Source organism: Bos javanicus, chromosome X (assembly GCF_032452875.1).
Source record: "Bos javanicus breed banteng chromosome X, ARS-OSU_banteng_1.0, whole genome shotgun sequence".
Lineage (NCBI taxonomy): Eukaryota > Metazoa > Chordata > Mammalia > Artiodactyla > Bovidae > Bos > Bos javanicus.
This window is the reverse complement of record NC_083897.1, coordinates 48,473,150-48,490,453: the sequence shown is the minus strand read 5'-3', so window position 1 is coordinate 48,490,453 and position 17,304 is coordinate 48,473,150. Positions and strand designations below refer to the sequence as shown.

The following is a 17,304-nucleotide window of genomic DNA, read 5'->3' as shown; positions in this document are numbered from 1 at the left end:
TAAGGAATTGTGAAACTTAAAGATGCATTAGACATTTTCCTTTTACTAAAAGATAAGTGTTCCAAGTGTGCTAACCTCATTCTGATGACAAAAGATTTTCGGTAATGTGCTACCTAGAATGTACTTAAAAACAATGAACACTCCATCAACACCGTCAAAAGAGTGATATTTTAACAGTAATGCAAAGGATGTATGATTTTCAAAAGAAATTCACACTATGGAGAGAAAATCTTAAAAAAGAAATATTTGGAAGTGTCTCCAACTTTATGTGACTTTATAACTGAAACTATGAATGTCACCTGTAAAAGCAAATAATACACATATATCAAATCCTTGCAAATTTGAAAACACAATAGGAAAAATTCATATTTTAAAAAATATAAGAAGGATGGAAAGTCTAAATAAAAACATATCTTAAACTAATAAAAATGGAAGAAAGAAGTGGAGAACAAGCAAGTCTCCTCCTTGAGTTTATCTTTTTACATATTGTTGACTTTTGGACTATTATTGTATTTTTTGACATAATACTCTGTACATCCTTAATTAGATATATTTCAAAGACAAAAAGAACTGCAAAGAAAGCTCAGTAGGTTTCTTGTTGTTAGTAATATTGATTATATTTGAAACTGATCAACCTATGTCATAGGATAAAGTAAATAAATATACATGTATGTATATATAGTTTTCTGTGTGTTCAGTTGCTCAGTCATGTCCAACTCTTTGATACTCTTTGAACTCTAGCCCACCAGGCTCCTCTGTTCATGGGATTTTTCAGGCAAGAAAACTGGAATGGGTTGCCATTTTTCATCCAGGAGATCCTCCTGAAGCAGTGTTTGAACACGTGTTTCCTGCATCTCCTGCATTGTAGCCAAAGTCTTTACCACTGAGCCATCAGGGAAGCCCCATATATTTTGTAATATAATAATATAATATTTTCAGAGTTAATAAAAAGGGATGAATCAGAAAACTCTAATTTTTAAAAAAAAATGAATTGAAAACTGATACGGAATATAGTATGGAGGGTCTGCAAAAAACTAAAAATAGAAATTCAATAAGATCAAGCAATTCCACTTATTGGGTCTATAGCTAACAGAATTAAAAGCATAATATCACACCTGTATTCAGTGCAGCATTATTCACAGTAGCCAAGATGTGAAAGCAACCCAAATGTCCATCAATACATAAGTAAATAAAGGGAAATGAGGTGTATTCATACAATGGGATATTACTTCCTTAAAAGGAAGGGAATCTTGTCTCATGCTAGATGATGGATTATCCTTGAGGGCATTCAGTTCAGTTCAGTTCAGTTGATCAGTCATGTCTGATCAGCCATGAATTGCAGCAGGCCAGGCTTCCCTGTCCATCACCAACTCCTGGAGTTCACTCAGACTCATGGCCATCGAGTCGGTAATGCCATCCAGCCATCTCATCCTCTGTCGTCCCCTTCTCCTCCTGCCCCAAATCCCTCCCAGCATCAGAGTCTTTTCCAATGGGTCAACTCTTCACGTGAGGTGGCCAAAGTACTGGAGTTTCAGCGTTAGCATCATTCCTTCCAAACAACACCCAAGACTGATCTCCTTTATGATGTACTGGTTGGATCTCCTTGCAGTCCAAGGGACTCTCAAGAGTCTTATCCAACACCACGTTTCAAATGCATCAATTCTTCAGCACTCAGCCTTCTTCACAGTCCAACTCTCACATCCATACATGACCACAGGAAAAACCATAGCCTTGACTAGACGGACCTTTGTTGGCAAAGTAATGTCTCTGCTTTTGAATGTGCTATCTAGGTTGGTCATAACTTTCCTTCCAAGGAGTAAGCGTCTTTTAATTTCATGGCTGCAGTCACTATCTGAAGTGATTTTGGAGTCAAAACAAATAAAGTCTGACACTGTTTCCACTGTTTCCCCATCGATTTGCCATGAAGTGATGACACCAGATACCATGATCTTCGTTTTCTGAATGTTGCGCTTTAAGCCAACTTTTTCACTCTCCTCTTTCACTTTCATCAAGAGGCTTTTGAGTTCCTCTTCACTTTCTGCCATAAGGGTGGTGTCATCTGCATATCTGAGGTTATTGATATTTCTCCTGGCAAGCTTGATTCCAGCTTGTGCTTCTTCCAGTCCAGCATTTCTCATGATGTACTCTGCATATAAGTTAAATAAGCAGGGTGACAATATACAGCCTTGAGGTACTCTTTTCCTATTTGGAATCAGTCTGTTGTTGTAGGTCCAGTTATAACTGTTGCTTCCTGACCTACATACAGGTCTCTCAAGAGGCAGGTCAGGTGGTCTGGTATTCCCATCTCTTTCAGAATTTTCCAGAGTTTATTGTGATCCACACAGTCAAAGGCTTTGGCATAGTCAATAAAGTTTTTGTGGAACTCTTGCTTTTTCCATGATCCAGCAGATGTTAGCAATTGAGGACATTATACTGAGTAAAATAAGTCCCACACAAAGAGAAAAATACTCTATGATTCCACTTACAAGCGATATCTAGAATAATCAAAAATCACAGAAATAGAGTGTAGAATGATGATTGTCTGGGGTTGTAAATAAGGAACGATAGAGAAAAGTTCAATGGATATAGAATGTCAAGTACAGTACTTAACCCAATTAATAACAGATGTTCAAGCTGGATTTGGAAAAAGCATTGGTACCAGAGATCAAATTGCCAGCAAACACTGGATCATAAAAAAAAGCAAGAGAATTTCAGAAAAACATCTACTTCTGCTTCATTGACTACTCTAAAGCCTTTGACTGTGTGGATCACAACAAACTGTGGAAAATTCTTAAAGAGATAGGAATACCAGAACACTTTACCTGCCTCCTCCAAAATCTGTATGCAGGTCAAGAAGCAACAGTTAGAAACAGACATGGAACAATGAACTGGTTCAAAATTGGGAAAGGAGTACATCAAGGCTGTATTCTATCACTCTGATTATTTAACTTATATGCAGAGTTCATCATGTGAAATGCTAGGCTGGGTGAAGCACAAGCTGGAATCAAGATTGCCGGGAGAACTAACAATAACCTCAGATACACAGATGACACCACCCTTATGAGAGAGAACAAAGAGGAACTAAACAGCTTCTTGATGAAAGTGAAAGAGGAGAGTGAAAAAGTTGGCCTAAAGGTCAACATTCAGAAAACAAAGATCATGGCATCCAGTCTGATCACTTCATGGGAAACAGATGAGGAAACATTGGAAACAAGTAACAGATTTTGTTTTCTGGGGCTCCAAAATCACTGCAGATGGTAACTGAAACCATGAAATTAAAAGACCTTGGCTCCTTGGAAGAAAAGCTATGACAAACCTCGATAGCATATTAAAAAACAGAGATATTACTTTGCCAACAAAGGTCTGTGTAGTCAAAGCTACGGTTTTTCCAGTAGTCATGTATGGATGTGAGAGTTGGGACATAAAGAAGGGTGAGCATCAAAGAAGTGATGCTTTTGTACTGTGCTGTTGGAGAAGACTCTTGAGGGTCCCTTGGACTGTGAGGAAATCAAACCAGTCAATCCTAAAGGAAACCAGTCCTGAATATTCATCGGAAGGACTGATGCTGAAGCTGAAGCTCCTATACTTTGGCCACCTAATGTGAAGAGACTCATTAGAAAAGACCCTGATGCTGGGAAAAGTTTGGGATGACAGAGCACGAGATGGTTGGATGGCATCACTGACTTCAGTAAACATGAGTTTGAGCAAGCTCCAGGAGATCATGAAGGACAGGGAAGCCTGGCATGCTGCAGTTCATAAAACTGAGCAACTGAACAATAAGAGAAACAGTAAAATTTACCCTTGTACCCATTTATGAATGCACTGTTCTATTGTGCTGTGTTTGCATTGGTATATTATATTCATATAATTTTAAAGGTTACTTTCCATTTATAGTTATTACAAGGTATTGGCTATATTTCCTGTGTTGTGCAATATATCCTTGAGCCTATCTTACATCTAGTAATTTGTACCTGCCACTCTCTCACCTCTGTTTTGCCCCTCCCCCCCTCAATTGTGGTAATCACTAGTTTCTTATTTATATCTATGGATCAGCTTCTTTTTTTTATGTTTTTAAGAGTCCATATATAAGTATTTGTCTTTGTCTGACTTATTTGATTTATCATAATGTCCTCCAAGTTCATCCACATTGCTGCAAATGGCAATATTTCATTATCTTTTTTAAATGGCTGAAGTATTCCATTGTGTGTGTGTGTGTGTGTATGTGTGTGTGTACCACATTTGCTTTATCCATTGATGGAAACTTAGGCTGCTTCCATATCTTGTCAATTATAAATAATGTTGCTATGAACATTAGGTGTATGTATTTTTTTGAATTAGTGTTTTTTTGTTTTTCTTTTTTGGATATATCCCTAGGAGTAGAATCCTGGGCCATATGTTAGTTCTATTTTTAGTTTTTTGAGAAGCCTACATACTGTTTTCCACATTGGCTGCACCAATTTATAGTCCCACCAACAGTGTAGGAAGGTTCCCTTTTCTCCACATTCTCACAAACATTTGTTACTTGTGTTCTTTATGATGATAGTTATTTTGACAGGCATGAGGTGGTATATCATTTTAGTTTTGATTTGCATTTCCCTGATGATTAGTGATATTGAGCATCTTTTCATGTACCTGTTGGCCATCTGCATTTCCTATTTTAAAAAGCTTCTATTAAGTTCTTCTTATCTCTGTCTACCAGATCTAATCCTTTGAATCTATTTGTCACTTCCACTGTATAATCATAAAGGATTTGATTTAGGTCATACCTGAATGGCCTAGTGGTTTTCCCTACTTTCTTCAATTTAAATCTGAATTTGGCAATAAGATGTTCATGATCTGAGCCACAGTCAGCTCCAGGTCTTGTTTTTATTGACTATATAGAGATTCTCCATCTTTGGCTGCAAAAGATATAATCAATCTGATTGTGGTATTGACCATCTGGTGATGTTCATGTGTACAGTCATCTCTTGCATTGTTGGAAGAGGGTATTTGCTATGACCAGTGGATTCTCTTGGCAAAACTCTGTTAGGCTTTGCCCTGCTTCATTTTGTACTCCAAGGCTAAACTTGCCTGCTACCCCAGGTATCTCTTGACTTCCTACTTTTGCATTCCAGTCCCCTATGATGAAAAGGGCATCTTTTTCTTGGTGTTAGTTCTAGAAGGTCTTGTAGGTCTTTATTGAACTACTCAGCTTCAGCTTCTTTAGCATTAGAGGTTGGGCATAGGCTTGGATTACTGTGATATTGACTTGTTTGCCTTAGAAACTAACAGAGATCATTCTGTCTTTTTTTTTTTTTTTGGACTGCACCCATGTACTGCATTTCAAACTCTTATTGACTGTGAGCGCTACTCCATTTCTTTTAAGGTATTCTTGTCCATGGTAGTAAATATAATGGTCATCTGAATTAAATTCATCCATTCCTATCCATTTTAGTTCACTGACTCCTAAAATGTTAATTTTCACTCTTACCATCTCCTGTCTACCACTTTCAAATTACCTTGATTCATGGACCAATATTCCAGTTTCCTATGCAATATTGTTCTTTACAGCATTGGACTTTACTTTCACCACCAGACACATCCACAGCTGGGCATTGTTTTCACTTTGGCTCGGCCTCTTCATTCCTTCTGAAGCTATTTCTCTTCTCTTCTCAAAAAGCATATTGGGCACCTACCAATCTGGGGAGTTTATCTTTCAGTGTCATATCTTTTTGCCCTGTCATACTGTTCATGGAGTTCTCAGGGCAAGAATATGGAAGTGGTTTGCAATTCCCTTCTCCAGTGGACCACATTTTGTAAGAACTCTCCAACATGATCTGTCCATCTTGGATGGCCCTACATGGCATGGCTCATAATTTCACTGAGCTAGATAAGACTGTGATCTATGTGATCCATTTGGTTAGTTTTCTGTGATTGTGGTTCTCACTCTGTCTGTCCTCTGATGGGTGAGGATAAGAGGTTTGTGGAAGCTTCCTGATGGGAGGGACTGGCTTTGGGGGTAACTGGGTCTTGCTCTGGTGGACAAAGCCACACTAAGTAAATCTTTAGTCCAATTTTCTGCTTATGGGTGGGGCTGTGTTCCCTCCCTATAGTTTGGCCTTATGCCAAACTATGGTAGGAGTAAAGGTGGTAATGACGGCCTCCTTCAAAAGGACTTATGCGAGCACCTGTGGCTCCAAGGACTATTGTAGCCAGTGCCCCTGACCCCACAGCAGACCGGTGTCAACCCATGCCTCCACTGGAGACTCCAGGACACTCACAGGGAAGTCTGCTCAGTCTCTTGTGGGGTCACTGCTCCTTTCTCCTGGATCCTGGTGTGCACAAGGTTCTATTGTGCCCTTCAAAAGTCTGTTTCCCTAGTCCTGTGGAATTTTTCTAATCAAATCCCACTGTACTGCCGGAGTCCAGCTCCAGCAGCCAGGGGATCAGCCTGAAGGGATGAGCAGTGTTGGTAGCAAATGATATAGCCTCTGACTTGAGGTACGGGACTACATGTTTATTTCAAGCATCAGATTCTCTTTTGTACTTTTTCAAAAGCATTAGGTCAGAGGTTTGACATTTTCAGTTCCCCCTCACCCAGATTCTTGTCTCATTGTTGCCCTTCAAACAGAGTTCCTGCTTTAGCGATTCTCTCAGAATCGTGTTTACTTGTGATTACATTGTAACTCATGCTTATGTCTGGGCTGCATACCACATTCCTCAGTTTATTTCTTATCTTTCTAAATCCTGCTTGCCCCTGGTATCTTAAACTCACTATCTCCTAAAAAGGCTTCTGCTGCTGCTGCTGCTAAGTCGCTTCAATCGTGTCCGACTCTGTGCGACCCCACAGATGGCAGCCCATCAGGCTCCCCCGTCCCTGGGATTCTCCAGGCAAGAACACTGGAGTGGGTGGCCATTTCCTTCTTCAATGCATGAAAGTGAAAAGTGAAAGAGAAGTCACTTACTTGTGTCCAACTCTTCACGACCCCATGGACTGTAGCCCACCAGGCTTCTCCATCCATGGGATTTTCCAGGCAAGAGTGCTGGAGTGGGGTGCCATTGCCTTCTCCAAAAAAAGGACTTCTGGCTATTCTTAATTATTCCTAAACCCTAAGCTCAGCAAACTTCCTTTGCCATAAACATATCCCTCACAAACGGGTCTCAGATAGCAATCCTTCCCATTGCCTCAAGCTGCAGACTACGTGCTCATCCTGGGACATTCTTTGTAAAAATCCTTGAGCAAATGTCAATGGTTACTTTATAGATTATTTTCTTGGCACAACTGCAGAAGGCTTTGTGCTTTCTCACCCTTCTCTCAAGAATAATAAGCACCTTAACATTCTTTCCAGCCAACTCAACTGAAGAAAGGAAGAAACAAGTCAGAATCACAAGAGCTAACTCCTTCATCCCAGGTCCGTGCCTGGGGAACTAGGAGAGGGGTCTGGGGCCGTGCTTCCATTTTGTCAGTAATGCCTAATGCGGCTCCTGACACTGGACTTCAAAGTCAAATTCCCTGGAAGATCTTAGTCCCTTGTTGGATGCCCAGGTTGGGAAATCTGTTGTGGGACCTAGAACTTTCGCAGCAGTGCAAAAGCTCTTTGGTATAATTGTTCTCCAGTTTGTGGGTCATCTGCTCTGCAGCTCTATAGTGGGGCTAATGGCAACCTCTTATAAGAGGATTTATGCCACATGCTACGCCTCCCAAATCTGCTGCAGCCAGAGCCCCTGTCCCCGTGGCAGACCACTGCTGGCCCATGCCTCTGCAGAAGACACTCTAACACTAAAGGCAGGTCTGGCTCAGTCTCTTGTGGAGGATCACTGCTCCTTTCTCTGGGTCCTGTGCACACAAGGTTTTGTTTGCACCATTTCTGGTGGGTATGAGGTTTTATTCTAAACATGGTTGCTTCCCTCCTACCATCTTGCTGGGGCTTCTCCATTGCCCTTGGTTGTGTGGTATCTTTTGTTGGTGGGATCCAACATTCTCTTATCAATGGTTTTCAGCAGTCAGTTGAGATTTTAGTGTTCTTGTAAGAAAAGATGGCCACATGTCCTTCTATTCTGCCATCCAAAGGGACACCTGACAGAGAATATTTTCCATTGTTTCATTCTGAATTCTTTCCTAGAATAAGTTTGTCTTTAATTTTTTTGCTAGTTTACAAGAGGTCACTGTGCTCAGCTCCAAGGCCCAGGGCTAAGCCCTATCCAAGGGGCCCAAAACTTATGTGGGAGAGGCTCATTTGTTCATTTGAAGTATTGGCAATGACAGGTGTCTGATCTGACAGAGTTAGAGGCCTAATGGCACCTGGAGCCTGGAAGCTGCCATTTTACTTCTCTCTCTGCTATATAAAATAGTAAATTTTATACTATGTGTTTTTTCTTATCACAATTAAAACTTTTTAAAAATAAAATTAACTGAAAATATCAGTATGAACTTGTAATTTTAAAAAGTATTTCTCCTAGCTCTGACACAGATGGTCCTAGAAGCAATGACATTCTGGAAGCATTAACACACATAGAAAAGTCCTAAATTCAATTTCCTAATCAAAGGAACCAAAGCTTCTTTGAGAAATGGTGATTCCAGGTCCCAGGCAGGGTAAGACTGAGACAGCTTGTGCCATAAAGAACAAGAAGGTACTCAAAGATTAACAGGGACATGTCACCCTAGAAGAATACAGATTCAGCTGGAAGAAGCTTCTACTGGCCATATTTGAAACACTTTGATAATTCAAAAGAATAATAACTATAATTAACTGTACCGCACTAAATAAATTAAAACCTATTTGTCCATAGTGATATTTACTCTCTCTATAAAAGAAAAAAGGTGAATAAAAAGAGAGCTCTTCTTTATAGAATGTTAGTTAACAAATTAAATGTAAAATGAATAATGGATTTAGAAAATTACTATGTTGTAACCTTCCCTGGCAGAGAGGGCAATGGCACCCCACTCCAGTACTCTTGCCTCGAAAATCCCATGGACGGAGGAGCCTGGTAGGCTGCAGTCCATGGGGTTGCTAAGAGTCGGACACGATTGAGCGACTTCACTTTCACTTTTCACTTTCATGCACTGGAGAGGTAAATGGCAACCCACTCCAGTATTCTTGCCTGGAGAATGCCAGGGACACAGGAGCCTAGTAAGCTGCTGTCTATGGGGTCGCACAGAGTTGGACACAACTGAAGTGACCTAGCAGCAGCAGTAGCAACCATCCCGTGTGGCTCAACTGGTAAAGAATCTGCCTTCAATGTGGGAGACCCTGGTTCGATTCCTAGGTTGGAAAGACCCCCTGGAGAAGGGGAAGGCTACCCACTCCAGTACTCTAGCCTGGAGAATTCCATGAACTCTATAGTCCATGGGCTTGCAAAGAGTCAGACACGACTGAGCTACTTTCACTCGCTTCACTTACCTCCAAAGTAAAAATGGGTCAAGGCAAGGATCACTGATGAATGTTAAAGCAATTAGGTAAAAGATTACTGTAGAGAAGAATATTCACTATGTGGAAGTGCACCTAGGGGAAAAGACCTTTACAGTGAAGGGTACTGTAAGTGGGGATTGCCTTAAAATGAAAGTGAGAAGCGTGAAAGGTTTAGTTGATCAGTGATGTCTGACTCTTTGCGATTCCATTGACTGTAGCCTGCCAGGCTCCTCTGTCCATGGAATTCTCCAGGCAAGAACACTGGAGTGAGTACCCATTCCCTTATCCAGGGCATCTTCCTGACCCAGGAATTGAACCTGAGTCTCCCTCATTGCATAGAGGTTCTTTACCTTCTACAAGTGATCAAACGTAGTGTTTCTAGTATAGGTACAGTTCAGTTCAGTCACTCAGTCATGTCCAACTCTTTGCGACCCCATGAATCGCAGCACACCAGGCCTCCCTGTCCATCACCAACTCCCCGAGTCCACCCAAACTCATGTCCATCGAGTCAGTGATGCCATCCAGCCATCTCATCCTCTGCTGTCCCCTTCTCCTCCTGACCCCAATCCGCCCCAGCATCAGAGTCTTTTCCAAAGAGTCAACTCAATTCTTCATATGAGGTGGCCAAAGTACTGGAGTTTCAGCTTTAGCATCATTCCTTCCAAAGAAATCCCAGGGCTGATCTCCTTCAGAATGGACTGGTTGGCTCTCCTTGCAGTCCAAGGGACTCTCAAGAGTCTTCTCCAACACCACAGTTCAAAAGCATCAATTCTTTGGCGCTCAGCCTTCTTCACAGTCCAACTCTCATATCCATACGTGGCCACTGGAAAAACCATAGCCTTGACTAGACGGACCTTTGTTGGCAAAGTAATGTCTCTGCTTTTCAATATGCTATCTAGGTTGGTCATAACTTTTCTTCCAAGAAGTAAGCATCTTTTAATTTACAGCCAGACCTAAATGAACAGACCAAGATGATGAAAACTGAATTAAACAATATCACCTTTGAAATATTCTGCTAAAGTGCACGCATTTATGCTAAATCACTTCAGTCATGTCCGACTCTTTGTGATCCTATGGACTGTAGCCTTCCAGGCTCCTCTTTCCATGGGATTCTCAAGGCAAGAATACTGGAGTGGGTTGCCATGCCCTCCTCCAGGGGATCTTCTTGACCAAGGATCAAACCCATGTCTCTTACCTCTCCTGCACTGGCAGGCAGATTCTTTACTACAGGTGCCATCTGGGATACTGCTATTGAAGTATTTCATCTTAATATAACCAAGCCTCTATAGACCTTACTGTATTGTACAAGGAATACATGAGATTTTTGCAGTTAAATAATGCCAGGAGGAAACAATCAGATAAATCCAGAATACAGGACATTGTACAGGACGACACTCCTGGTTTCTTAAAAATGTGAATATCATCAAAAAATACACAAGATGAGGGAGATGTACTCTTTCCTAAAAGAGGCTAAAGTAACACAAAAATTGTAATACATGAACTTAGATTGCACATCTGTTCAAAAAAAAAAAAGGCTATAAAAGACATTTGTTGGGGCAATTGAGGAAATTTTAATATGAAATATGTGTTAGGTGATACTAGAGAATTACTGCCATTTTCTTAGGTGTGATAGTAGAGTGATTATGAAAGAGGATGCCATTATACTCAGTAGATGTAAGTTGAATATATAAAAGCAAATCACTATGAAGTCTGCAATTTACTTCCAAATGATTAAAAACAAAAACAGCTAATTTAACCCAAAAACTATTACAAAATTGGTGCTTGGAACTCACTATTGAGCATCAGTATTTAGCAAATGCATCCAACAGTACACTCCTTTCATTCACATCTATATACTTTTGTGAAGTATCTTTTCGACTATGGAAACATACTGAATTTAGAATCAAGACATTAAGTCATTGTATCACAAACTATTAAACCAAGAATTTAAAGTAATGAACATCATCCAGTCTTCAGTAGATTAGTCTTACTAAAATATACTTTTATATAATATTTGTAGAAGGAAATAGCAACCCCTTTCCAGTATTCTTGCCTGGAGAATCCAATGAACAGAGGAGCCTGGCAGGCTGCAGTCCATGGGATGGCAAGAGTCAGACATAACTTGGTGACTAAAGATAGAGATGAGTGAGAACAAAAGGCCTTTTTGCACCATTAAAAATAAAATACAGAATATTTTCAGGCATTTTTATTTCAACTTTTTCTCCTTTTTCATTTCTATTTGTAGAATATGCATTAGAGTGTTCATAAACTATTATTACACTACTACATATACATTCCTGGGAATAATTCTAATAAATATCCATCTAATTTATCCATGATTTTTATATTTATTAAAGGTTTGACCAGCTTGAGTGGTGCAATGTGAGTCAATGTGTAAGGCTTAGCCCTTTGTGAACAAATCTTGAAACATGAAAAATTTTGAGAAAGAAAATGTATTAGTTTCTTAGGGCTGCTGTGACATAGTACCACAAACCCTGGTGATTTAGCACAGTTTATTCCCTCAAGGAAATCTATTCCCTCAAAGTTCTGGAGGCTAGAAGTACAAAATCAAGGTGTCAGCAGGAATACTTTCTCCTGAGGGCTCTGAGGCAAAAGCTGTTATGTGCCTCTCTGCTAGCTTCTTGTGATGGTGGTCAGTTCTTGGGATTCCTGGCCTTGTAGATTCATCACTCCGATCTCTATCTGTGTCTTTGCAAGGCTTCTCCTTGGGTATCTGTATCTCTTCTAAGGACATCAGTTATATGGATTAAATACCTATCCTAAACCAATATGGCCTCATCTTAAATAATTACATCTGCAGCAAAACTATTTCCAAATAAGGTCATGATCTAAAGCACTAAAGGTTAGGACTTCCACCTATCTTTGTGGGGGGAGGGGCACAATTCAACCCATAACAGAACCTAATGGATGTATTCTCCATCTTGTTCTATGTGGTGATTCTCTGTCTTAGTCTCTTCCATAATTTTCCTTCAATCATTTAGTAGAGAGTGATCTGAGAAGAGGCCTTCCCTGATAGCTCAGTTGGTAAAGAATCTGCCTGCAATGCAGGAGACCCCAGTTCGATTCCTGGGTTGGGAAGATCCGCTGGAGAAGGGATAGGATATCCACTCCAGTATTCTTGGGCTTCCCTTGTGGCTCGGCTGGTAAAGAAGATGCCTGCAATGATGGAGACCTGGGTTTGACATCCCTGGCTTGGGATGATCCTCTGGAGAAGGGAAAGGCTATGCACTCCAGTATTCTAGCCTGGAGAATTCCAAGGGGTCACAAAGAGTCAGAAAATAAGTTCAATGTGTCTGAGAACACATTTTGTGTTGTGATTCATTTTACAATATTTGAACTAGAGATGATGAATTATTTTGAGACTGCTAGAATTATCATGTCTTATCATGAAAGATTTTTTTTTCTTTTTCCAAATACCAGAGATAAGGATTGTGAGTTCTTTCCTTGCATCTTCCTAATCTGCATTATAAAGCATGACTCTTTTTTTATTAAATTTTCTGTAGTCTTTAAATTCTCAGCTTCACCCTTTAGCACTGTTATTCTTGTTTTCTTCAAGTTATCTGATCCAACATGTACAGTGTCTCTTTAAAATAACTTTTCTGCAGATTATTACCTTCAAGATCTAATTTATCTTCCTTTAAACTATGGCTTCTACTTCCTTTGACACGATATGTTCCTATATTTCACTTCTAACCAATAAATCTTAGGACTCATCAGTGTGTGACCTGTTTAATTGATTGGATGCATTTGCAACTGCATTCCTAATAGATACATTAGGCTCAAACTGAAAGGAGGAAATGTTTGGTTTGTTGTTCTCAGCTTTTCTAAATACAGAAATGTGAACATTGATTCCTATACCCCAGTCTACTTCAAATTGTTCTGTGTTGTTTAATATGGTTTCAGTTTGATGGGCAGGAGGAAAATCCTATTTAGCACATAAATGTAAAGAAGAGAAACCTCTTCTGTAAGATAAAGCCACTATGGTGGCTACTTAATAAATATTAAGTAATAACAGCAGTACTCATGGGGGAAATAGCACAAAATAGTCTTTTATTGTTGGACCAAAAAAAAAAAAAAAAGCAATCACACTTTTTAAAGGGCAAATGACTTAGAAAAGCATGCTATATTGGTAAACTGTTAAATAAGCATTTATCCCATTTATTGAAATTCCCCTTTTAAGGTGTAAAGAATATTGTATTTAGGAAGTTGCATTTTCTATTCCCAAGGTGAGTGCACTGTGCCAGTTCCACAACTACACATTGCACTACACATAGCATTTCAAAGATTTCTGCTTGCTAGTTCAGGCAAATATATAAAATATATATATATATATATATATATATATATATATAATATATATATAAAATATATAAATTTCAGAAAATATATAAATTCTGCTTTTCTTCGAGCAATTCTTATTCTTCATTTTTCTTTCTTTCTCCTTTTGTGCTCCCTTGCTCTCTCTTTACCTTTCAAAAACTACCCTGAGGTAATGATCTGATAACCTCATTTACACTAAGCCAGGGGTTCTCAGAAAAGGATGATGCCTGCAACCTCAGCATCTGCTGGGAACTTGCTATGAATGCACGTTTTCAGATGCCACCCAAGACTGACTGAATCAGAAACTCTGGGGATGGAGCCAAGCATCCTGGGTGGTAACATAACCATCAGGGTATTTTGGTACCCCCTGATGTTTGAGAACCACTCCACTTACTCATAAATGACAGATAGGTTTTTAAGTGCTAGCCACACCAGAAATATTTACATTTTTTTTACAAAGCATAAAAAAAACCCTGAATTTCTAATTAAGGAATTTTAGCCACTAGCTGTCTTAGTCTGTTCGGGATGCTATAATCAAGTACTATAGGCTTTCCAGATGGGTTAGTGGTAAAGAATCTACCTTCCAATGCAGGAGACATGGGAGATGCAGGTTTAATCCTTGGCTGGGAAGATCTCGTGGAGGAGGAAATGACAACCCACTACAGTATTCTTTCCTGGAAAATCCCATGGACAGAGGGGCTTGGCAGGCTACAGTCCATGGGGTCTCAAAGAGTCAGACACAGCTGAAGCAACTGAGCATGCATCCAACCTACTAATATAGACTGGGTGGCCTATAAACAGCAGAAATTTATTTCTCACATTTATGGAGGCTGAACACCTAAGATCAGGGTACCAGCATGATGGGGTTTTGGTGAGGACCTTCTTTCAGGGTACAGACTACCAACTTCTCATTGTATTCTCACATGGTACAGAGCAGAGAGGAGAAGCAAGTTGTCCTGTGACTCCCAAAGGGGCATTAATCCCATACTCGAGGGTTTCATCCTCATGACTTCATCTAATCCTAATAACTTCACAAAGGCCCCACCTCCTAACATGGTTACCAAGACTGTTGCCTCAGAATCAAACTCTTGCCCCTCCCTTGAATAGAAACCAATTACTTTTATCTAAGTTTCAGGAGGAAGCTGTAAGAGAAAAAAAACAAGAACTGGTTAGAGCCAACTAGACCCAAGATGGTGGAATACTTGACTTCCAGTAAACCTTGAACCTCATTATGTGCTCATTTTAATTCATTAGCATGCTGAATGACACATCCACCAGCACCATAACAATTGACAGTTGCCATGCCAACAGCCAGAACAACCCATACAGAGCCTAAAAGGAGAGCTGAATCAGTTCTGTGTCCAAGCTATATCCATGTTTCAGATAAATCATGAATATTTCTCTCACTCTTTCCAATTCCCTCCCTATTACCTTGACTGTCATATATTTGGCATCTCCACCTGAACTGGGTTGAGAAGTTGATTTGAAAACTATGTTCCTGCTCCTCCATTCTTTGCCCATTGAATAAAACTTGTCCTGTTCTGGTATCAGCATCAGTTTCATTATTAGTGGCTAAAATCTGATCAGAGAAAGAAACTCCCTGGCCAAGACAAGGGGTCTTGCCCCAAGCTAGCACCCCAGAGTGGATCCAACCAACCAGTTCCATAACAATACCATCACATTGGGGAGTAAGATTTCAACACATAAACCTAAGGTGATACAAACATTTAGCTCAAAGGGCTTCCCCAATGGCTCAAGCAGTAAAGAATCCACCTGCAATGCAGGAGACACAGCTTCAAATCCCTGGGTCAGGAAGATCCCTTGAAGGAGGAAATGGCAATGCATTCCAGTATTCTTACCTGGAAAATCCCATGGACATAAGAGACTGGCAGGCTACAATCCATGGGGTCACAAAGAGTCTATCATGACTGAGCATGCACGTGAACACACACACACACACACACACACACACACACACACACACATTTAGCTTCATAACAGCAACCAATCAGTGGGGAAGGTGATCAGAGGTGGGATGCTTTGAAGGCCTGCTTCCTACATGGCTGCATCAGAATTGCCTATCCCTAGGATTTCCAACGGGATTTGCCAGGATCCCTGGGTCAAATGATCCTGAAATCAGCAAATTTTACATTTTACGATGCTTTTGTTCATTATGTTGATTTTGATGGAGTGGGGGAAATAGCACAGATAATCTAGATGAGTAGTTCTCAAAACGAACATAATTGTTTAAGCTTAAAGATAAGAGTTGTCTTTAAAATACTACATATTTTTAAGTTAGCTGTATATGCTTTGCTCTTCTTTTTGCCATTTGTGTATATCACCAGAGCTCCACTAATTTCTGTGAGACTGGTAGGTATGTCTTTTGTGCTTACATGGCAAACTCCCAGGGCCAATATACCATTTCACTGTAATAGTAAAAATAATCAAGAGCATTTTGTGTGCTAAGTGTGGCTCATTTTTTAAAATTAATTTAATTATTTTAACTGGAGGCTAATTACTTTACAATATCATAGTGGGTTTTGCCATAGATTGACATGAATCAGCCATCAGTGTACATGTGTTCCCCATCATAAACCCCTTCCCATCTCCCTCCCCATCACATCCTTCAGGGTCATCCCAGTGCACCAGCCCTGAGCACCCTGTCTCATGCATCAAACCTGGACTGGTGATCTATTTCACATATGGTAATATACATGATTCAATGCTATTCTCTCAAATCATCCCAATCTCGCCTTTTCCCAGAGAGTCCAAAAGTCTTCTTTACATCTCTGTATCTTTTGCTGTCTCGCATATAGGGTCATTGTTACCAACTTTCTTTTTTTTTTTTCTTTTAATTTTAAAAATAAAACAGATATACACATGCTCCCCATCCTGAACCCTCCTCCCTCCCAACCTCCCCATACCATCCCCCTGGGCCTTCCCAGCGCACCAGCCCCAAGCATCCAGCATCGTGCACTGAACCTGGACTGGCATCTCGTTTCATACATGACATCGCTTCTCGGCCTTTTGGCTAAGATCAAGTGTAGTAGCTGTTACCAACTTTCTAAATTTCATATATATGTGTTAATATACTGTATTGCTGTTTTACTTTCTGACTTATTTCACTCTGTATAATAGGCTCCAGTTTCATCCACCTCATTAGAACTGATTCAAATGCATTCTTTTAAATAGCTGAGTAATATCCCATTGTGTATATGTACCACATCTTTCTTATCTATTCATCTGCCAATGGACATCTAGGTTGCTTCCATGTCTTGGTTATTGTAAACAATACTGCGATGAACATTGGGGTACATGTGTCTTTTTCAATTCTGGTTTCCTCGGTGTGTATGCCCAGAAGTGGGATTGCTGGGTAGTATGGCAATTCTATTTCCAGTTTTTTAAGGAATCTCCACACCGTTCTCCATAGTGGCTGTACTAGTTTGCATTCCCACCAACAATGTAAGAGGGTTCCGTTTGCTCTGCACACTCTCCAACATTTATTATTTGTAGACATTTTGATAGCAGCCATTCTGACTGGCGTGAGATGGTACTTCATTGTGGTTTTGATTTG

General features: G+C 40.0%; 1 pseudogene; it reads left to right on the top strand.

Annotated features, from left to right (window-relative positions):
- The first annotated feature begins 16,741 nt into the window (after nucleotides 1-16,741).
- On the top strand, nucleotides 16,742-16,844 carry LOC133243631 (U2 spliceosomal RNA; annotated as a pseudogene).
- The last annotated feature ends 460 nt before the right edge of the window (nucleotides 16,845-17,304 follow it).